The 24,248-nt window shown below is 42.1% G+C and overlaps 1 pseudogene; it reads left to right on the top strand.

Annotated features, from left to right (window-relative positions):
- Positions 1-15,911: 15,911 nt before the first annotated feature.
- On the top strand, positions 15,912-23,450 carry LOC109873549 (aquaporin-3-like; annotated as a pseudogene).
- The last annotated feature ends 798 nt before the right edge of the window (positions 23,451-24,248 follow it).

Below are 24,248 nucleotides of genomic sequence, written 5' to 3'. Positions count from 1 at the left end.
TGAGTGTTTTAGTACCTACTGGAGAGCTCTTCTTTGTCTACACTCGTTCACCATTGTACACATCCTCTTAAATTAGCCGCACCCATCTCTTTAATGATTGATCCGAGCATTCTGTCCTAACTACAGCAGTCAAGCATGCAACCTAACTGGCTAACGTTGGCTAGCTTGCTAGCTACTTCCAGACACAAATAAGAGAACAGCTTACTGACCATTTTATTAGCCCTAGCGGAGCTGGTTAGGCTGTTTTTATGTTATCCGGAGCGTTGGTGACTGCAACTGTGCTGCTGGCAACAATTTACACTTTTTTTGCCAAAGTTTACTGACACCGGCCATATTCAATGGTTGTTGAGCGTTCGTAAACTCGTCAGTTATTCTGCTCTCTGGCACACTCAGACGAGAGTGCTCTGAAATTGGAGTAGATAGCCAGAAGGAATTTACCAGCTACGTCTATCTACAGTTCGAAATGTTTACATACATAGTGGAGTCTTTTGTTAAGACATGTAGCTAGCTAATATTAGGCTACAACTAGGAAAGCAAATGGCTCTGAGATACAAATATTATTACTACACAGATCATACACATAACGTTAGCTAGATGACCTAACAACAGCAGTCAAGCTGTTAACTGGCTAATGTTGGTTACCTTGCTAGCTACTTCTAGACACAAATGAAGGAACAGCTCACTGACCATTTTACTCACCCAATTGAAATGGATACTTGCATAGAGGAGTCTTTTGTTAAGACATGTAGCCAGCTAAACAATGAACCATAATCCCAACTCATGACGTTACTACCCTGCATGAATCTGCAGGTAGCTAACCAACTGTGTTCAATGTTTGCTAGCTAATATTAGGCTATAACTAGCAAAGCAAATGGCTCTGAGATACGAATAATATTACTACACAGATCATAAACGTAACGTTAGCTAGCGAGCCTGCAACTTTAACTTGAAATGAAAACTACTTTCTGGCAAAATTACAAATGTGTAATATCTGCAATTGTAGCTAGCTAGACTATCTTACCTGTATACATGAAATGGACGGTTATCCCTGTCACAGATACCATGGTTGACCAATACTTAGTTTGAAGATGTAATCCGGAGACAGGTGTTTTCTCCATTTCCTTAGCTATCATACTCTAATTCCACTGATTTCAAAACTCGGTTTTCCGGAAAGTGGAGACAGGATTACCTACATATACTGACCAGCTCAAATAGACAGATGTGAGCTACATGGCAAACCAATCCAAACTCATCTCTCGGCATATCAAACCCACTCATTATCTCAGCCAATCATGGCTAGCGGGAAGGTTGCTCACTTTTTCTGTGGCTAAATCAACTAGGCTTTTAAAATGTAACAATTTTATTCGTATTTACAGATGGCATACAAGTTTGTTATTAGGGCACATGAAAGTTAACATGTTCCATAAGGCATTTCTGCCAAAAAAAACAAGTTTACATTCAAATGGCTCTCTTGTGAAGTAGTGACCCGCGACATACTGTACGCCTAGTTTCCTGAAAGTCACATATTACATTGATTTATTCAACTTTTTCAAATGTAGATGTTCCAAAGGTCTGCATCAGTGGCTTGTAGGCTATGCATGGAAACCAGGAGATGTTAAATATGTTTATGTTAATTGCAATCAATCAATTACCATGAAACCGGCAGACATTTGCTTCACAATCACCGGCTGACAAAATGTCATGACAAAATGCCACAGCCCTACTTAGGAGTTTGATTTGTACAATGGCCCTCGTACCGCTCATCACCACAAACATCTTCAACGATGGCAGTCTCAGACTAAAGTATGTAGCAGAACAACAGAGCAGCGGAAGAATTTAGTGTGAGTCATCAGGCTACCACAGTCACTGATCTAAAGTCAGTATTGTTTTTCCCTCCCTGTATTGTTCAGAAGAATGTCAGCTATGAGCTGTAACTAACAGACTGGCTGTCATGACACATCCTCTTGCTCCTCTATTTGAAATTCACCTGTCTGGTTGTACAGTAGCCTCCCCAAGGTGGGGACAGTCATGGGGACAGATGGCTTGTGTCCATATCACCGTCTGGGCCCTAACACTTCACCTGCTCTATGTGTCGCTCCCATGGGACTGCCAATGTGCCAGCCTGCCTGCCTGTAGATAGCCGCTCCAGAGGGTTGTAGTGTATGAATAGTCACCCACCACCATGGTGCTGATCTGGAGTCTGGTGGTTATTTCAGTTGGTGTCAAATGCTTCCACCTACTGGTTAGTTACGGTAAATTGAGGGGGAAATGGAGATGGATACAGCCAGTGTTAAATCAATCGATTTTGGTAAGGACTACAGGTTATCGTCAGAGGCATATGAAGACATTAGCAGCTTAAGCGAAAGCTAGTAGGGGGGTCTTGGGGCACCACCCTCTGCCCCCAAAAAAGGAATTTCCACAGCTAAATGCATGAATTTGGTGGACTTTGAGATTAACGCTGAGAGATTAGAACATTGAGAGATCAAATATTTTTATATTATATATTTTTTTCAAATATGTCCAGTGAGACAAACTGATTAAAGAATCCCACAGTGTATAGGTGTAGAAATTATGTTGAACATAATATGCAAGCATTCTCTGTGTTATCTTACCAACCCCCATTGTCACGCCTCTGAGAATCTGATTGGAGGTTAACTTTACTGTCATGCTGTTTGTCAACAACTCCGATTTTGAATCCAAACAACTCAGATGCTTATGAAAGGTTTTAGATTCATTGTCTTTTTCTTTTTTTGTTCATGACCTGCTGTGGTGAGATACACTCTCTTTCTCTTTCTTTCTTTCTTTCTTTCTTTCTATCTCTCCCATGAGCTTTGGGCTTTGTCTTTCTCTCTCTCTCTGATCATGCCTAAAGTTTCACATTGTAATGCTTGTTAATGCTTTGTAACGTCTTCATGCCTTGTATGTGAATCCATTCATTTTACAAAGTAACTAAATACACGTGTATATAAAATGACAGTCTCAGACATTTCTTGATTGCCTATTACTGTAACTCAACCATAGTCTTTTGCATATTGCTCAATCGTCTTACGGAGTCAGATAAACATTTTAATAGGCTAATTGCATAGTTTTATTATGGGTCACATGTGAGGTAAATATAATGTACCAATATCAAAAATGACTTCACTACAATAGTACCAAAACACCCACACCCACACCGCAGTAATTAGAATCCCATACCCACACTGCAGTAATTAGAATCCATAGTGAAAGCTGCCTCCAAGGTCATTTTAGAGAATTTGGCAGTAAGACCAACTGGCCTCATAACCTCAGACCATGTGCATGGCGACGTGTGGGCGAGCGGTTTGCTGACGTTAACGTTATGAACAGAGTGCGGTGGAGCTTTGGTACTGTATATATGCAGGCATAAGTTATGGACAACGAACACAATTGCATTTTATCGATTGGCAATTTGAATGCCCAACAATACAGTGATGAGATCCTGAGGCCCATTGAGAGGCCAACAGAACATATTGTATTGTTTTTTTCTGACTTAAAAATGGGTCAGTAAAAAAAATATATACAGTTGAAGTCGGAAGTTTACATACACCTTAGCCAAATAAATTTAAACTCAGTTTTTCACAATTCCTAACATCACTTTATTCTATATCATTTTAAGCATGTGAAATGTCAGAATAATAGTAAAGAGAATGATTTATTTCAGATTTATTTTCTTTCATCACATTCCCAGTGGGTCAGAAGTTTACATACACCCAATTAGTATTTGATAGCATTGCCTTTCAATTGTTTAACTTGGGTCAAACATTTTGGGTAGCCTTCCACAAGCTTCCCAAAATAAGTTGGGTGAATTTTGGCCCATTCCTCCTGACAGAGCTGGTGTAACTGAGTCAGGTTTGTAGGCCTCCTTGTTCGCACCCGCTTTTTCAGTTCTGCCCACAAATTATCTATGGGAATGTGGTCAGGGCTTTGTGATGGCCATTCCAATACCTTGACTTTGTTGTCCTTAAGCCATTTTACCTACTACTTTGGAAGTATGCTTGGGGTCATTGTCCATTTGGAAGACCCATTTGTGACACAGCTTTAACTGTTGTCTTGAGATGTTGCTTCAATATATCCACATAATTTTCCTCCCTCGTGACGCCATCTATTTTGTGAAGTGCACCAGTTGCTCCTGCAGCAAAGCACCCCCACAACATGATGCTGCCACCCCCGTGCTTCACAGTTGGGATGGTGTTCTTTGGCTTGCAAGCCTCCCGCTTTTTCCTCCAAACATAACGATGGTCATTATGGCCAAATAGTTATATTTTTGTTTCATCAGACCAGAGGACATTTCTCCAAAAAGTATGACCTTTGTCTCAATGTGCAGTTGCAAACTGTAGTCTGGCTTTTTATATGGCAGTATTGGAGCAGCCCCCTTGCTGAGGGGCCTTCCAGGTTATGTCGATATAAGACTTCTTTTATTGTGGGTATAGATACTTTTGTACCTGTTTCCTCCAGCATCTTCACAAGGTCCTTTGATGTTATTCTGGGATTGATTTGTACTTTTCGCACCAAAGTACGTTCATGTCTAGGAAACAGAATGCGTCTCCTTCCTGAGCGGTATGAGGGCTGCATGGTCCCATGGTGTTTATACTTGCATACTATTGTTTGTACAGATGAAAGTGGTACCTTCAGGCATTTGGAAATTGCTCCCAAGGATGAACCAGACTTGTGGAGGTCTACAATTTGTTTTCTGAGGTCTTGGCTGATTTCTGATTTCTTTCCCATAATGTCAAGCATAGAGGCACTGAGTTTGAAGGTGGGCCTTGAAATACATCCACAGGTACACCACCAATTGACTCAAATTATGTAAATGAGCCTATCAGAAATTTCTAAAGTCATGACATCATTTTCTGGAATTTTCTAAGCTGTTTAAAGGCACAGACAACTTGTTATATGTAAACTTCTGACCCACTGGAATTGTGATACAGCGAGTTATAAGTGAAATAATCTGTCTATAAACAATTGTTGGAAAATGACTTGTGTCATGCACAAAGAGATGTCCTAACCGACTTGCCAAAACTATAGTTTGTTAACAAGAAATTTGTGGAGTGGTTTTAATGACTTCCACCTAAGTGTGTGCAAACTTTTGACTTCAACTGTACGTACAGTATACTGCATAGCGCACGTGATGCTTGGTTATTAAAACTCATCATACTGAAAAGAAAGTATATTTATACATCATTTTTCAAATGTTTGGGGCTGGATCAAGACCATTGGGGGCTGAAGCCGCGGAAGCCCAGTTATAATTGCGGCACTGGCTATCATCACAAACCTAGAGCAGGGTAGAAATACACAACTTTATATTGTATACTAATTTCACACATACAAAAGATTCACCATCTGTCTGCCTGACCGTTTGTCTGTCTGTACACATGCACAATTTGGCAATTTGTATTAATTAACCTCTTGGCGCACCAATCCCTTTAGCGGGATCATTTTCGTCAATATCCGGTGAATTGCAGAGCGCCAAATTCAAATTAAATTACAAAAAATATTACATGTTCATGAAATCACAAGTGCAATATATCAAAACACAGTTTAGCTTGTTGTTAATCCACCTGGCATGTCAGATTTCAAAAAAGCTTTATAGTGAAAGCAAACCATGCGATTATGTGAGGACAGCTCTCAGCAGATAAAACATTACAAACAGCTAGCAGCAAAATAGATTGGTCACAAAAGTCAGAAAAAAATTAATCACTTACCTTTAATGATCTTCGTATGTTTGCCCTCACGAGACTCCCAGTTACACAATAAATGTTTGTTTTGTTCCATAAAGATTCTCTATATATCCATGAACCTCCATTTTTTGGGTGCATTTTGTTTAGTAATCCACAGGCTCGTGCGACAGGCAGATGAAAATTCCAAATTGTATCCGTAAAGTTCGTAGAAACATGTCAAATGTTTTTTTATAATCGATGCTCGGGTTGTTTTTACAGTAAATAATCAATAATATTTCAACCGGACGGTAAACTTTTCAATACAAAGAGAGAAAGAAAAGGTCTCCCTCCAGAGGCGCGCGCATGAACAAATCTAAGGACATCTGGCTATCCACTGACGCGATGTGATCATTCTCACTCATTTTTCAGAATAAAAGCCTGAAACTATGTCTAAAGACTGTTCACACCCTGTGGAAGCCATAGGGAAATGAATCTGGTTGATATCCCTTTAAATGGTTTTTGCCTGCAATATCAGTGCTGTGGTACTCACAGACAATATTTTGACATTTTTTTACTTTAGAGTGTTTTCTATCCTAATCTGCTAATTATATGCGTATTCTAGCTTCTGGGCCTGAGAAATAGGCAGTTTACTTTGGGAATGTTTTTTATCCAAACATCAAAATACTGCACCCTAGCTTCAAGAGGTTTTTAAGGCACTGAAATTGTATAAACTTGTAACCGACAAAAATGTATGAAGACCGCCATGACCTAATTACAACTTTCCTTGTTTTGAACTTTACCCAAAAACGGTAAAGTAAAAGTAAGCCTGGTTCACCTCCAACCACCGATATAAGAAGAGACGAGAGAAGATAAAACTAGCCAGTTTTGTGTTGTGGAACAAGTAGTTGACTGAAGACTCCTTCAGCTGTCCGTTTTCATGGTAACATGGACTTTGTATCTCCTTGTCTCAGCATGGCGTTGTAGCAAACAAGTATCATGAAATACATGCATCCAATGGCTTACCAAAAACAGGGCACACTGTGACAGTCAGGAGCTGAGGAGAGAAGAACATGTGAGCCTTTATTGTAATTTAATTGCTATTTGAACGGTTATGACGGTGACCGTGGTTATTTGGCAGAAATATAATCAAACATCCTAAATTTCATGACAGTCACAGCCCTAGTCTGTATATATTTGTGCCTTTACATCTGTGTGCGTGTAACCTCTTTCAGCCTAAATGGCCTAAATGGTTTTATATTCATTGCAACATCCCGAGATCTCTTCTCAGAACTATGAGTAGTCTTATTTACCATTTACTCACTGCCCGGCAAGATGAACCTGCCATCTTGGTAACTTAAAATAATCTACCCATCTCCACTGTGAAGTAATCACCACATGCAGATTTCTTCTCAGAGCTATGAGTAGGCTGTTCTCATCTGATGCACAGCCCCGTGGCCTTGTTGAGGCAAGATGAGTTGTCATGGTAAATTAGTAAATTGGTAAATTACAATATTCTACCTGTGAACCCAACCAACCATCTGCAGCTATACTGTTGTAACGTCTGCTTCCAACTCACAGTCTCAAACACGTAGATCCCCTGAATGCAGCTCACTTTCCAGCTCACTTTCCAGCTCACACTCTCAAACACATAGATCCCCTGAACACAGCTCACTCTCCAGATCCCAATCACCTGAATTCTGATCACCTGTATGTCATTATCACACCCTATTTAGTTAAGTTCTTTGCACCCCATCATTGTGAGGAATTGTTTGTTTGTGATACACGTCTAGTTGGAGCGATGTTGTTCCCTTAATTTAATCCTACCATGTATGATGGTTTTGGCCTACCTCACTAACGTCGCCTTTTGTCTGATTTCCCGGACTATGTTATTAGCCTTTTCCCTGCCTGTACTGTTGCCTTTTTGGAACCACTATGTATGGCGGCAGGTAGCCGAGTGGTTAGAGCGTTGGGCCAGCAACTGAAAAGGTTGCTAGATCGAATCCACGAGCTGACAAGGTGAAATTCTGTCATTCTGCCTCTGAACAAGGCAGTTAACTCACTGTTCCTAGGATGTCATTGTAAATAAGAATTTGTTCTTATCTGACTTGCTAAAGGTAAACTTTTTTTAATATGACCTTCTGCCTGCCGCTGGACCCAGCTACCTGCCTCCTCTTGTGGGCAGTTACAATAAACATCTGCTGCGCTTGAAACAAGCTCTCAGCAGAGGATCATCGGCCCATGATCTTGAGGGTGAAGCTGGGACCGATTGAGAAGCCATAGCAGCAGTCTTGCTGGAGTGAGATGGCTATAGTTCAGAACTAGCCCGCAGCGATGGCAAAGCAGCCGGAGCCATGATGAGTTTCAGTGTCTTGTCATTGTTGCCAGCATTAATGTCAAAAAGAGGTTCGCCAGGTACCGCCTGTGTTTGGTGACTAAACCAATGTTCCCATGCTAGTCTTACATTTTTGGAGTGTATGAGAATATGAACAACATGTGAGTGTCCATGAAATTATCAGAATTTAAGAGATCATGCAAAGATTAAAGGGATTAAACATTTAGTGTATTTAAAATGAAGAACCCCTAAAATCCTCTGGAAAAGCGTCTGTATAAACACAACACCATTCTGCTAACATGAAACTTGTGCTACTGAGAGAGGAAAGATACTTTTTTATATGCATGTTGGTCGCTGCACTGTAGCCCATGAAGAGTAGTAGTCAGATGTATTCCTGGGCAGGCTACACGCCGAAGGGTCCTGATGCCCAAGATGAACTGAAACCCTGCTATTGGTCCATTGATAAAGGGAGGTTGTATTTGCCTGACTACGATTTGGAATAGCATACATGGTTATATAAACAGAAAACATCATTTAAATTGTTTTATTTTTAACCTTTATTTAACTAGACAGGTCAGTTAAGAACAAATTCTTATTTTCAATGATGGCCTAGGAACAGTGGGTTAACTGTCTGTTCAGGGGCAGAACGACAGATTTGTACCTTGTCAGCTCAGGGGTTTGAACTTGCAACCTTCTGGTTACTAGTCCAACGCTCTAACCACTAGGCTACCCTGCCGCCCCATATGGAGAATTGAGCCGACATTAAACTGCTGCAACACAGCTCAACCATGACATACCATTTCATAGTATAAAACTACATACAATATACTACTGAACACCCAAAACAGCAACCAACAGTGGCTACGTTTAACCGTAATATGTAACTAGTCTAATGTCACTACTGATACTGCTAAGCGGTAGCTGATGCATACACGGCATGCACAAGCATACACAATAAGAGTGACAATGATCATCTTAAACCTAGGCCTACAATTGTCTACTTGAGCTGTGGGCTAATGTCAAACCTTATATGCCAGTAAGCCATCAGAGAAGAATACACACATGCGCAAATGTGTTGGTACCCTTAGAGCTCATTGAAATAATGCTTAATTCCTCCTGAAAAGTGATGACATTTAAATATATTTTATCATGTATACTTGCATGCCTTTGGTATGTCATAGAATAAAGCAAAGAAGCTGTGAAAAGAGATGAATTGTTGCTTATTATACAAATATATTCTAAAATGGCCTGGACACATTTGTTGGTACCCCTTAGAAAATATTATAAGTAATGGAATTATAGTGATAATTTAAACTAATTCATTTCTTTAATTAGTATCACACGCCTCCAATCTTGTAATCAGTCATTCAGCCCATTTAAATGGAGAAAAGTAGTCACTGTGCTGTTTGGTATCATTGTGTGCACCACACTGAACATGGACCAGAGTAAATTAGTCACTGTGCTGTTTGGTATCATTGTGTGCACCACACTGAACATGTACCAGAGAAAGCAAAGGAGAGATTTGTCTGAAGAGATCAGAAAGAAAATAATAGACAAGCATGGTAAAGGCTACAAGACCATCTCCAAGCAGTTACAAATATTATTTAGAAGTTTAAGGTTCATGGAACTGTAGCCAACTTCCTGCGCAGCCGCAACAGGAAAATTAACCCCAGATTGAACAGAAGGATAGCGCGAATGGTAGAAAATGAACCAAGGATAACTGCCAAAGCTGAACTCCAAGGTGAAGGTACATCAGCCAGCTGGTTTCTTCACGCATCGCAGCAACAGAAACAAGCATCTTTCTGGTAAGAAGAAGGGCGGGGGTGTATGCCTTATGATTAACGAGACGTGGTGTGATCATAACATACAGGAACTCAAGTCCTTCTGTTCACCTGATTTAGAATTCCTCACAATCAAATGCAGAGCGCATTATCTACCTAGAGAATTCTCTTCGATTATAATCACAGCCGCGTATATCCCACCCAAGCAGACACATCGATGGCCCTGAACAAACTTCATTTGATTCTATGTAAACTGGAAACCACATATCCTGAGGCTGCATTTATTGTAGCTGGGGATTTTAACCAGGCAAATCGGGAAACAAGGCTCCCTACACTCTATCAGCATATCGATTGTGCAACCAGGGCTGGCAGAACCCTAGATCATTGTTATTTTAACTTCCACGGTGCATATAAGGCCACCATCCCCCACCATCCTTTTGGAAAAGCTGACCACGACTCCATTTTGTTGCTTACAGCTTATAGCTCCCGCGCTCAGGGCTGTTCAACGCTGGTCTGACCAATCTGATTCCACGCTCAAGATTGCTTCGATCACATGGACTGGGATATGTTCCACATTGCGGCGAACAACAACATTGATGAATACGCTGATTCGGTGAGCAGGTTTATTAGCAAGTGCATCGGCGATGTCGTACCCACAGCGTCTATTAAAACATTCCCAAACCAGAAACCTTGGATGGATGGCAGCATTCGCGCAAAACTGAAAGCGCGAACCACTGCTATTAATCAGGGCAAGGTGACCGGAAACATGACCGAATACAAACAATGTATCTATTCCCTCCGCAAGGCAATCAAACAAGCTAAGCATCAACGGCTCAGACATGAGAGGTACGTGGCAGGGTCTACAGTCAATCACGGACTATAAAAGGAAAACCAGCCCCGTCGCAGACCAGGATGTCTTGCTCCCAGACAGACTAAACAACTTATTTGAGGACAATACAGTGCCACTGACATGGCCCGCTACCAAAACCTGTGGCCTCTCCTTCACTGCGGCCGACACAGTGAAGCTGGGTCTCGACCCCGCCCTGTGCAACTGGGTCCTGGACTTCCTGACGGGCCAACCCCAGGTGGTGAGGGTAGGTAACATCTCCACCCCACTGATCCTCAACACTGGGGCCCCACAAGGGTGCGTTCTCAGCCCTCTCCTGTACTCCCTGTTCACCCACGACTGGGTGGCCATGCACGCCTCCAACTCAATCATCAAGTTTGCAGACGACACTACAGTGGTAGGCTTGATTACCAACAACGACGAGACGAACTACAGGGAGGAGGTCAGGGCCCTCAGAGTGTGGTGTCAGGAAAATAACCTCACACTCAACGTCAACAAAATAAAGGAGATGATCGTGGACTTCAGGAAACAGCAGAGGGAGCAGCCCCCTACCCACATCGACGGGACAGTAGTTGAGAAGGTGAAACGTTTTAAGCTCCTCTGCATATACATCACAGACAAACTGAAATGGTCCAACCACACAGACAGCGTGGTGAAGAAGGCGCAACAGCGCCTCTTCAACCGCAGGAGGCTGAAGAAATTCGGCTTGTCACCAAAAACGCTCACAAACCTTTACAGATGCACAATCAAGAGCATCCTGTCGGGCTGTATCACTGCATGCTACGGCAACTGCTCCGCCCACAACCGTAAGGCTCTCCAGAGGGTAGTGAGGTCTGCACAACGCATCACCGGGGGCAAACTACCTGCCCTCCAGGACACCTACACCACCCGATGTCACAGGAAGGCCAAAAAGATCATCAAGGACAACAACCACCCGAGTCACTGCCTGTTCACCCCGCTATCATCCAGAAGGCGAGGTCAGTACAGGTGCATCAAAGCAGGGACCGAGAGACTGAAAAAACAGCTTCTGTCTCAAGGCCATCAGACTGCTAAACAGCCATCACTAACATTGAGTGGCTGCTGCCAACATACTGACTGAGGGCCCTGACTCAACTCCAGCCACTTTAATAATGGACACATTGATGTAATAACTGTATCACTAGCCACTAAACAATGCCACTTTAAACAATGCCACTTTTATATGTTTACATACCCTGCATTATATACTGTAATCAATACCATCCACTGCATCTTGCCTATGCCGTTCTATACCATCACTCATTCATATATTTTTTTATGTACATATTCTTATTCATTCCTTTACACTTGTGTGTATAAGGTAATTGTTGTGAAATTGTTAGGTTAGATTACTCGTTGGATATTACTGCATTGTCGGAACTAGAAGCACAAGCATTTCGCTACACTCGCATTAACATCTGCTAACCATGTGTATGTGACATAACATTTGATTTGATTTAATTGCACCATCCGTCACTTTTTCAGCAAAGTGGGCTCCATGGAAGAAGAGACCCAAGAGGACTTTTTTTTAAACAGGAATTTGCTAAAATGCATATTGACAAGCCACAATCCTTCTGGGAGAATGTCATTTGGCCAGATGAATCAAAACTGGAGCTTTTTGGCAAGTCACATCAGCTCTATGTTCACAGACGAAAAAATGACGCTTTCAAAGAAAAGAACACCATACCTACAGTGAAACATGGAGTAGGCTCGGTTATGTTTTGAGTTGTCTGAAAGCTCTCTCCAACAGAATGTTTAATTAAGTGATACCACGCTTGATAGCCAACAGCTAATCACCATGTGGGTGATAAACAAGCCCTCAGCATGCTAGGTAACGCTAGTATGAACAGGAAGCTATAACAAGCCTGATTGGTCATTGCACACACCATTTGCACACACTGTATATTAGACTTTATTTTTTTCTATTGTGTTATTGACTGTACGCTTGTTTACTCCATGTGTAACTCTGTGTTGCTGTTTGCTTTGCTTTATCTTGGCCAGGTCGCAGTTGTAAATGAGAACTTGTTCTCAACTAGCTTACCTGGTTAAATAAAGGTGAAATAAATCAAAAAATATATATATATAGTGTCAGCTTCCCTGCTAAGGTCGAAGGTGATAACTTGAAATCTGAGGAAAAAAGGTTTAGGGTTAAAGTTAGAATTAGGGTTAGAAGTGGTAATAGTTTTTTTTAATGAGCTGTACTTCTGTGCTTAGTGATAGAAACCAAGTAATAATGTTGAGAGATATCAACGCATATATGGCGGCCCACAGCATTTGGGTCAGCACTATGATGGTAGATACGAGTCATGCTCAGCTACTGTGTCACGGATCCCTCTGGACATCTGGTCCCTATTCCAATTGATTAGTAATTGTATAAGTGTGTCCTTTGTTCACCATTGTCCTGTTGATTATTGTTCCCATGTCCGTTGGTGTGAGTACCTATATGGTGGTGCAGCTGTTATGCTGTGTGCTATATATAATGTGTATTACAGGTATTGTCCTGTGTCATTCAACGAGGTTTGCCCTCGCTCTTTTGTTTGGGTACAGCCCGGTGTTTTGTATACGTGTTTGTTTTGGGTGTATTAAAAACCCTTATTGTTTATTCTTGCGCCTGTCTCCAAATCCTTTATACCAGCGTGACAGAATAACCAATCATTAAGGGAGACAGCAGGAATGGCCCGTCCGACACCGCCGCTACTTCGGCAGCTGCAACTGGGCCGTCCGACGTCGCCACAACTGGCCCAGCCGACGCCACTGCAACTGGTCCATCCGGCGCCGCTGATACTTCGGCAGCTGCAACTGGGCCGTCCGACGTCGCCACAACTGGCCCAGCCGACGCCACTGCAACTGGTCCATCCAGCGCCGCTGCTACTTCGGCAGCTGGCCTGTCCAAAGACGATGCAACTTCAGCAGCCAGAACTGTCATCACGCACACCTGGTCCCTATTCCCATTGATTAGAAATGGTATAAATTGTGCCCTTTGTTCACCGTTGTCCTGTCGGTTATTGTTCCCATGCCCGTTGGTCATGTGAGTACCTATGCTTTGGTGTAGCTGTTATGCTGCCTGCTTTATATATTGTGTATTACGGGTATTGTGCGTTCAACGAGGTTTACCCTTTTGGGTGTATTAAAAACCCCTATTGTGTATTCTTGGATTCTCCAAATCCTTTACACCAGCATGACATACTAAGCTATTTTTTTGATACTTCAAGATACCCCGGTTAGACTTTTATTGGTTAACAATTTTATGGGCCTTCCTTCCACACTACCTGATATATAGTAGATGTCCTGGGCTGTCTGCAACAACCTCTGTAACACCATGTGTTCAAGACCGGTACTATTGCCATACCAAGCAGTAATGCAGCCAGTCAATGTGCTCTCAATTGTATAACCTTTTGAGGTTTTGAGGGCCCATGCCAAACTCTGTCGCGCCTTCTTCATGACTGTGCGTGTGTGTTAGGATAATTTTAAGTCTTTAGTGATATAGACACAGAGGAACTTGAACATCTCGACCTGCTCCACTGCAACCCCGTCAATATGGATGGGGGGCGTGGTCTCCCCCCGTTTCCTGTAGTCCACGATCATCTCATTGGTCTTACTGACCTTTAGGGGCAGACGTTGTTGCTCTGGCACCAAACTGCCAGATCTCATCGTCACCGGTGATCAGGCCTACCACCATTGTGAAGTCAGCAAACTTGATAATGGTGTTGGAGTCATGCGTGGCCACACAGTCATGGGTGAACTACAGTAGGGGACTAAGCACTCACCCCTGTGGGGCCCTAGTGTTAAGGGTCAGCTTGGCGGAGGTTACTTACCCTTACCACTTGGGGTCGGCCCGTCAGGAAGTCCAGGATCCAGTTACAGATGGAAGTGTTCAAACCCAGAGTCCTAAGATTTGTGACGAGCTTGGAGGGGACAATGTTGTTGAATGCTGAGCTGTAGTCAATGACCTGCATTCTCAACTACACCATGGTTAAAAGTATGTGGACACGTGCTTTTCAACCATCTCATTCATACATTCATCTTATCTAGGTGGGTGTGGGCAGTGTGGAGAGTAATGTGTGGAGAGTAAGACTAGGTCATCCATGGATCTTTTGGGGAGGTATGCAAATTGGAATAGGTCTAGGGTGTCTGGGATGGTGGAGCTAATATGTGCCATAACCAGCCTCTCAAAGTACTTCATTCGTGATTCCAGAACTGAGTGCTATAGTGCGTTAGTCATTCTGGCATGAAGCATTAGAGTTCTGGGGACAGGAAGGATAGTGGTCATCTTAAAACGTGGGGATTGTAGACTGGGACAAGGAGAGGTTGAAAGTTACTGTGAATATGCCTGCCAGCTGTTCTGTGCGTGCTCTGATAACCCACCCTCGAATATGGGCCACACGGCCTTGTGGGTGTTGACCTGATTAAAGACCTTTCTCATGTCGGCCTCGGTGAGCGAGATGAACAAATGTGTTATTTCATAGTTGTGATTTCTTCACTATTATTCTACAATGTAGAAAATAGTCCAAATAAAGAAAATCCTAGAATGTGTAGGTGTCCAAACTTTTGACTGGTACTGTATGTATGTGTATTCTTTAATTTTTAATTTTTTTTAGTCATTTAAGTGATTTCATTCCACATCAGTAATGCTATTGTGTATGGTAATTATACAGGGTAAGTACCCTGCTTAAAACTACTTCAGTGATTTCAGGCGAACATATGAAGTAGAGCTTGAACCGGTTACTCTGTTGAAACTACCTGCTGTGCCGTGAACATTCAGACCTTTTTGTAGAGGCTGTAGTTTTCTTGCATACAGGCAGGCAACACTATGGCTACATTTGCACATGCAGCACAATTCTGTTTTCCACTAATTGTTATTTTGATTAATCACATCGGAACTTTTCACATCAGATCTTTTGCAGCTGATCTGACTGGTGAAAAGATAAATTACTGAAAAATCTATCGGAAATGGGCTGTTTGACCAAGTTACAAATCACCAAGTGGAGTAGTTGTAGTAATCCACAACAAGGGGGGTCATTTTCAAGCAATCAGAGGAGGAACAAGTTGAAAAAGAGGACTTGAAAACAATAATAATGAAGGGGGGAAAATATGGGTGGAGATGTGTAGGGAGGGGTTCAAAATCCAGGAGAGCTGTGTTTTTTATTTTGTATTCTGAGATCTTAGACACGCCTCCTTCACACACATTCCTAGTCAGCCCTGCGCCTCTGCCACCGACCCCCGTTCTCACTGGACGACCCTGTCACAGCTGCTTCATGGGAAAACAGAAGGCACTTATGGACAAGCTAGTGAGGACCTTTCAGATCCGCCACATGTTGCTACGCCAGGCTCTGGCAGAGTGCTTGGGAACCCTGATTCTCATGGTGAGTGGGGACTGTTCTACGTCACTAGAGTAGCATTACCTATGTTGCTACGCCAGGCTCTGGCAGAGTGCTTGGGAACCCTGATTCTCATGGTGAGTGGGGACTGTTCTACGTCACTAGAGTAGCATTACCTATGTTGCTACGCCAGGCTCTGGCAGAGTGCTTGGGAACCCTGATTCTCATGGTGAGTGGGGACTGTTCTACGTCACTAGAGTAGCATTACCTATGTTGCTACGCCAGGCTCTGGCAGAGTGCTTGGGAACCCTGATTCTCATGGTGAGTGGGGACTGTTCTACGTCACTAGAGTAGCATTACCATTAGCATTACCTATGTAAATAAAACGCTTCTCTTAAGTCTAAGCCTTTAGAGGGCGATATCTACTAAGCTAACATATGAAATTGTTTTAAGATGGTCATAGGGAAGGAAGTATGCTTTGAAGTGTTTTTCCTATATCTGAGACCTGTATTTAACCCCTTTAGTTTTGCCACATTCTACCCCCTATTCACTTCTATATTTAACCCCTTTAGTTTTGGCACATTCTACCCCCTATTCACTTCTATTCATTTTTACCGCCCAGTACCAGGTTACCTTCAGACAAGTCTTATTAACCTTGTGGGCATCTTAGAGCAAAACAGCTAGCATGTCTGCGTTCGTGAGAGTCTCATTTTTGGATCGTCCAAATAGCTTCTAGCTCAAAACATTAAGACTTTACAGACGTTTTTGTGAAAGGGAACTTTTCGGCATCCTCTCATGTCTGACAAACACCCATCTCGGGAAGCGGAGATCTACATCAGTAGATTCAGTGAATTGAAATGCAGCTCGTGCAAAAAAAACAGGAAGTCTCTAGCGTAAACACACAGGTTTTTATTTAATATAATGGGATGTCACCAGACATCGACCTCAGAGTGTTATGAGTGTGTGACTGTTAATAGGAAACACAGTGCCATACTATCATTAGCTATCCAACAAGTCGGAGCTGATTGACAGCTTGTGGGTGTGAAAAGAATGTCCTCCAAAATCTAGATGAGGCAGGTTATTAACCCAATTGATTGTTTATTAAGTATTTTAAATCATCTGACTTTGTTCGAAGACTTACACTGAAAATGAACATCCTATAGTTTAAATTAATACATTTAAATAATATTGTTTTCCATATAACCAGGTAATTCATTCTGAGAGAAAGTGAAGTCATCAGATAATTATTAATATTTCCTTGTTGATATTGTTTTTAAAATATAGAATTTGATCTATAATTAATGCACAAACATATTCACATGCATACCGCTGTAGGGAGAACTCAAAACCTAGCCAATATGAGACAAACCTACGGAATAGAATAGAATCGTATACTGCCCTCCAGGGTGAAAGATAATTGTCATGGAACCAACTCGTTCACGTAGGTAACTGAAAGGCACTAGCATCCTCATTGGTATTCAGCTCAATTCAAATAAAGCACGTGAGATTAATACACAAACAGCAACCTTGTATCAACCATTTACAATGGTAACCACCACACAGCACAACAACAGTAGCTGGAGCGAAGATACGAGAGGGGGTGGTCATGCCATCTGGTATTTTCCTAGCCTGCAGTGTGAGAGGTGTAACTTATGTCTGATCCGCTGTTTGGACACACTATTGAGTGAAGCGTTATGCCCCCCTGGCAAACACAACTCCCCTGGCCGTGGATGCCTGAAGGCAGGTCTTCTCTGCTCTAAAGAAAGCTCCACAGGTAGATATCTAGCTAGGATCTTCAATAGCCACCATAACCCACCTACCACAACACACTCTTGATCAAATGCATATAGAAAGCTTTATATCTTCCCATGGAAACTCGGCACCAAAGTATGTTTCTGTATGATCCACCATGCTGCTTGGTTGAATATACAGCTGAAGTCGGAAGTTTGCATACACTTAGGTTGGAGTCATTAAAATCATTTTTCAACCACTCCACAAATTTCTTGTCAACAAACTATAGTTTTGGCAAGTCGGTTAGGACATCTACTTTGTGCCTGACACAAGTAATTTTTCCAACAATTGTTTACAGACAGATTATTTCACTTATAATTCACTGTATCACAACTCCAGTGGGTCAGAAGTTTATATACACTAAGTTGACTGTGCCTTTAAACAGCTTGGAAAATTCCAGAAAATTATGTCATGGCTTTAGAAGCTTCTGATAGGCTAATTGGCATCATTTGAGTCAATTGGAGGTGTACCTGTGGATGTATTTCAATACCTACCTTCGAACTCAGTGTCTCTTTGCTTGACATCATGGGAAAATCAAAAGAAATCAGCCAAGACCTCAGAAAAAAATTGTAGACCTCCACAAGTCTGGTTCATCCTTGGGAGCAATTTCCAAACGCCTGAACGTACCACGTTCATCTGTACAAACAATAGTACGCAAGTATAAAGACCATGGGACCACGCAGCCGTCATACCGCTTAGGAGGGAGACGCGTTCTGTCTCATAGAGATGAACATACTTTGGTGCGAAAAGTTCCAATCAATCCCAGAACAACAGCAAAAGACCTTGTGAAGATGCTGGAGGAAACAGGTACAAAAGTATCTATATCCACAGTAAAACGAGTCCTATATCGACATAACCTGAAAGGCCGCTCAGCAAGGAAGAAGCCACTGCTCCAAAGCCGCCATAAAAAAGCCAGACTTCGGTTTGCAACTGCACATGGAGACAAAGATCGTACTTCTTGTCCTCTAGTCTGATGAAAGAAAAATAACTGTTTGGCCATAATGACCATCATTATGTTTGAAGGAATAAGGGAGAGGCTTGCAAGCTGAAGAACACCATCCCAACCGTGAAGCACGGTGGTGGCAGCATCATGTTGTGGGGGTGGTTTGCTGCAGGAGGGACTGGTGCACTTCACAAAATAGATGGCATTATGAGGATGGAAAATTATGTGGATATATTGAAGCAACATCTCAAGACATCAGTCAGGAAGTTAAAGCTTGGTTTTGAATGGGTCTTTCAAATGTACAACGACCCCAAGCTTACTTCCAAAGTTGTGGCAAAATGGCCTAAGAACAACAATGTTTAGGCATTGGAGTGGCCATCACAAAGCCCTGACCTCAATCCTATAGAAAATGTGTTGGCAGAACTGAAAAAGCATGTGTCAGCAAGGAGGCCTACAAACCTGATTCAGTTACACCAGCTCTGTCAGGAGGAATGGGCCCAAATTCACCCAATTTATTGTGGGAAGCATGTGAGAGGCTACCCGAAATGTTTGACCCAAGTTAAGCAATTGAAAGGCAATGCTACCAAATACTAATTGAGTGTATGTAAAATTCTGACCCACTGGGAATGTGATGAAAGTAATAAAAGCTGAAATAAATGGTTCTCTCTACTATTATTCTGACATTTCACATTCTTAAAATAAAGTGGTGATCTTAACTGACCTAAAACAGGGGATTTTTACTAGGATAAAATTTCAGGAATTGTGAAAAACTGAGTTTAAATGTATTTGGCTATGGTGTATGTAAACTTCTGACTACAACTGTATGCCTGTATGCCTGTGCATACTGTATGCCTGTGCAGACACAAGCACGGCTTCTCGGGTCAATGTAAGCCACACTCCAAGGCAAGATCTGTAGTAAGCTTAATGGCACAGAAAGAAGGGTGGCACTCAGGTCAAACGGTTGGAGGTGTTTACCATCTTTGGTGACCTATTTTCTACCCTCTGTCTGTTTATCTGAGCGCTATACAGACCTAAAGTCTTAAAACTCATTTGAAATAAGTACTGGACCACCGCTCGACCACAGGCATTTTTGGGATCCTGAGTGCACAAGGCACTCAGACAAAAGTTGATTGAAATTTTTTATGGGCCGGACAACAAGCTGACTAAAGCAGAAAGAGACTGGACTGGAACAGGCTATTCTCTATGCATCCTCCATTCTCACTAATCTACACAGAAAATGTCTACACAGATAGTTACAGACTATCTGCATGCCATAGTAAACTTGTAGATGATGAAGATGACCCGTATATATAGTCTATTCCTTTATGGGGGTGGTCAGTGTAAACATCAACAAAATGTAACACAACAACACATTACAATGTTCACATTGCTTTGGTAACCCATGCAGAGTCTCTCTCATCTCACATGTCTCTCTCCTCTCCCTGTAGATGTTTGGCTGTGGTACGGTGGCCCAGCTGGTGCTGAGTGGTGGCTCCCATGGAGTGTTCCTCACCGTCAACTTTGCCTTTGGCTTCGCTGCCACATTGGGGATAATGGTCAGCGGACAGGTCTCAGGTGATGGGGGCACATTATCGCTCTTATTTCCTCTGAAATCAAAGGTCAGGAAAAGAACGAGTTTTCATTAGTCCAGACATTACTGTCTTATAGTAGCAAGTCTATTGGGAGTGATCAGTTAAACTATTGTGACAGACACATTCTACCTAATGTAAACTAACAGTAATTTCAACTGCAATATTTAGAGACAGGAGACAGGGAGAGAGAGAACTGCAAACAGTGGAAATCCGAGAGGCATACAGAGGAACAAAGAATGACACTCGCTTGCTTGCCCCTCAAATTTCAAAGTTATTGGGTCCATGAATGAAAGGAAAGTGTGAAATTACAAATTGAGTTACTTCTTCATTCACTATAAAAGCAAATCAAAAGGCAGGCAGCACAGAGAGTTCCGCAGTTCACTTGTGCCCACGTCTTCAATGCCTTCATAATGAGGCTGTCGCCCTCTAATACAGATGGCAGCTGTGAAAATAAGACTTGTATAATTAGGGACCTCCTACCATGCCGCAATTTAAGCTGCAAACGCAAGGTTAGAGGAGGGAGACCGACACCTACGTGAATGCGCAGTCTGAACAGTTCATTAGGTTTTCTACTTCAAGGTTTTAAAGGGCAAATCTACTGTAGCTTCATGGGATCATTTTCGGGGCCTTTTCATCGCTCCAATTTATTGTGTGTCACAGAGACCTGCCATCCTAACAGGTATTTACTGAGTCTACTATTATGGCAGATAGTCTCGGGTCCTTTATTCCCCTCTGAGAAAAGGTTTTAAGAGAATCATCTATGGTCTTGATATGCTCGGGTTGGTTTCTCTCATTTAGAGAAAATCAAAGAGGGATGGTCTTGGGTGTTTTTTACTCAGAGAAAATGGAATAGAATGAAACTGAGAAATGGCCATTCACCATTTGCCAAATTGTTCTTTGTCACAGGAGGCCAACCGGACCCCAACTGTAACCTTCGCTCTCTGTCTATTGGGGAGAGAACCTTGGAGGAAGTTCCATGTGTTTTTCTTATTCCAGACTCTGGGGGCCTTCCTGGGATCTGGGATCATATTTGGCATGTATTTTGGTGAGGGGAATTTGGAAATGTTTTTTGATGATAAATGTCCAAACAACAACAACAGTTTTTCTAGTTGCCATGTTCCACTGAAAACATTCAAGACTTTCAAAGTTTAGACTTAAAAAACGGTTATTTTCTCCCTAAGGGAGTTTCAAGGTTATACAGCTACTGTAGATGGTACTGTACCACACACAATGTGGTATCTTATATGTTACCATGGTTTCTCCAGATGCATTGTGGGACTACGGCCAAGGAACACTGATCGTTTAGGGGGAGAATGCCACTGCTGGGATCTTTGCTACCTATCCCTCCAAACATCTCACTCTGGTTAATGAATTCTTTGACCAGGTACATTCACAATATTATAGTATATTAGTGCATCCATATTAGGACAGTCTCTGAATCACAATAAGTTATATGGACTAATATCCTGTATGGAAACCATAGTATATAACAACAACAAGCACATTTAATCAACAAAACACACAACAACCATATACAGCTGAGCCTGGCTGTGTTACAGATGATAGGCATGGCTGCCCTGATCATGTGTATCCTGGCCATTGTGGACCCCTACAACAACCCTATTCACCGGGGTTTGGAGACCTTCACGGTGGGCTTTGTGGTGCTGGTCATCGGTCTGTCCATGGGCTTCAACCCTGCCAGAGACCCATATTTACTGCCCTGGCTGGCTGGGGTAGCGAGGTCTTCACCCCTTAGGGGTAGCGAGGTCTTCACCCCTTAGGGGTAGCGAGGTCTTCACCCCTTAGGGGTAGCGAGGTCTTCACCCCTTAGGGGTAGCGAGGTCTTCACCCCTTAGGGTTTTTCTCCTGTTTTTTGCTTTCTGTGTTTTCTTTCTTTCTAATAATGACTTAAATAAAGCATGTCTTATGGGATGTTGTATCTTACCATAAGTTATTAAAGATAGTCTGCTCTCACTATTTACTCTGCATAGACATACAACCTTGTCTCTGTCTTGGTCTCCCACAGAGCTTATTCCTACTGGTTCTTTGTGCCCATCTTTGCCCCCTTCATTGGTGTGGTGGTGGGGATGACGGTGTACCAGCTGATGGTGGGGTACCACGTGGAGGGAGAGGCACGGGAGAAGAGGGAAGAGGAAGAAAAGGAGGAGCAAGAGGTGATGCTTAAACTGTCCAGCCTTTACAACCAAGGAGAGCGCCTGAGTGCATGAATCTTTTTACCTTGACCCATTTTAAACACTCTCTATGTAGATAATATACTGTACGTCTTTTTACCTTGACCCATTTTAAACCCTCTCTATGTAGATAATATACTGTACGTCTTTTTACCTTGACCCATTTTAAACCCTCTCTATGTAGATAATATACTGTACGTCTTTTTACCTTGACCCATTTTAAACCCTCTCTATGTAGATAATATACTGTACGTCTTTTTACCTTGACCCATTTTAAACCCTCTCTATGTAGATAATATACTGTACGTCTTTTTACCATGACCCATTTTAAACCCTCTCTATGTAGATAATATACTGTACGTCTTTTTACCTTGACCCATTTTAAACCCTCTCTATGTAGATAATATACTGTACGTCTTTTTACCTTGACCCATTTTAAACCCTCTCTATGTAGATAATATACTGTACGTCTTTTTACCATGACCCATTTTAAACCCTCTCTATGTAGATAATATACTGTACGTCTTTTTACCTTGACCCATTTTAAACCCTCTCTATGTAGATAATATACTGTACGTCTTTTTACCATGACCCATTTTAAACCCTCTCTATGTAGATAATATACTGTACGTCTTTTTACCTTGACCCATTTTAAACCCTCTCTATGTAGATAATATACTGTACGTCTTTTTACCTTGACCCATTTTAAACCCTCTCTATGTAGATAATATACTGTACGTCTTTTTACCTTGACCCATTTTAAACCCTCTCTATGTAGATAATATACTGTCTTTGTAGTATTTTCTTACTTATTTAATGTCTTTCCTTAGTGACAAACTCGTTTCTTTGTGGGGATTAATAAAATATGATTCAATCAATTATTCCTTATATACCACCAGGTTCAAACCCTGAAGACAGTAGGGATCGATAGAGACCATTTGTCAACAGTACACACACACACACACAGACACACACACAGACACACAGACACACAGACACACAGACACACAGACACACAGACACACAGACACACACAGACACACACAGACACACAGACACACAGACACACAGACACACACACAGACACACAGACACACAGACACACAGACACACAGACACACACACAGACACACAGACACACAGACACACAGACACACAGACACACACACACACAGACACACAGACACACACACAGACACACAGACACACAGACAGACACACAGACACACACACAGACACACACACAGACACACACACAGACACACAGACACACAGACACACAGACACACAGACACACAGACACACAGACAGACACACAGACACACAGACACACACACACAGACTGTATCTGCAGCTTCTACATTCAACATCAGACACCTTCAAATCTAGAAAATAACAAAACAAAAACAGTCTTCGCTTATGCCGCCTTGCTGACAAAACTGCAGTAGTGATGCTTTGGCACAGAAAAAATGGAAAACAGAAGATTCAAAGCAGAAGTAGTATCACCTCTCACTCATTTGAAATGTGGTGCTGTGTTGAATTTGTGTCAGGATCTAAGAGATGAGATGACGCCTAGATAGTGCCAAAAAAGGAAGTTGAGCACCCAGTATACAGTTTTGACATTTTTACTATGCTTTGCCCTTATAGTTAGGTTTCTGGCTCTACTGAATTCAATATACAATTGACTATAATCTAATTGTACGCATTGTATACATATTGTACACAAATTGTACACATTAATTGTACACATATACAG

Source organism: Oncorhynchus kisutch, linkage group LG29 (assembly GCF_002021735.2).
Source record: "Oncorhynchus kisutch isolate 150728-3 linkage group LG29, Okis_V2, whole genome shotgun sequence".
Lineage (NCBI taxonomy): Eukaryota > Metazoa > Chordata > Actinopteri > Salmoniformes > Salmonidae > Oncorhynchus > Oncorhynchus kisutch.
Note: the sequence above shows the minus strand (reverse complement) of the source record. Positions and strands in the feature narration are given on the sequence as shown.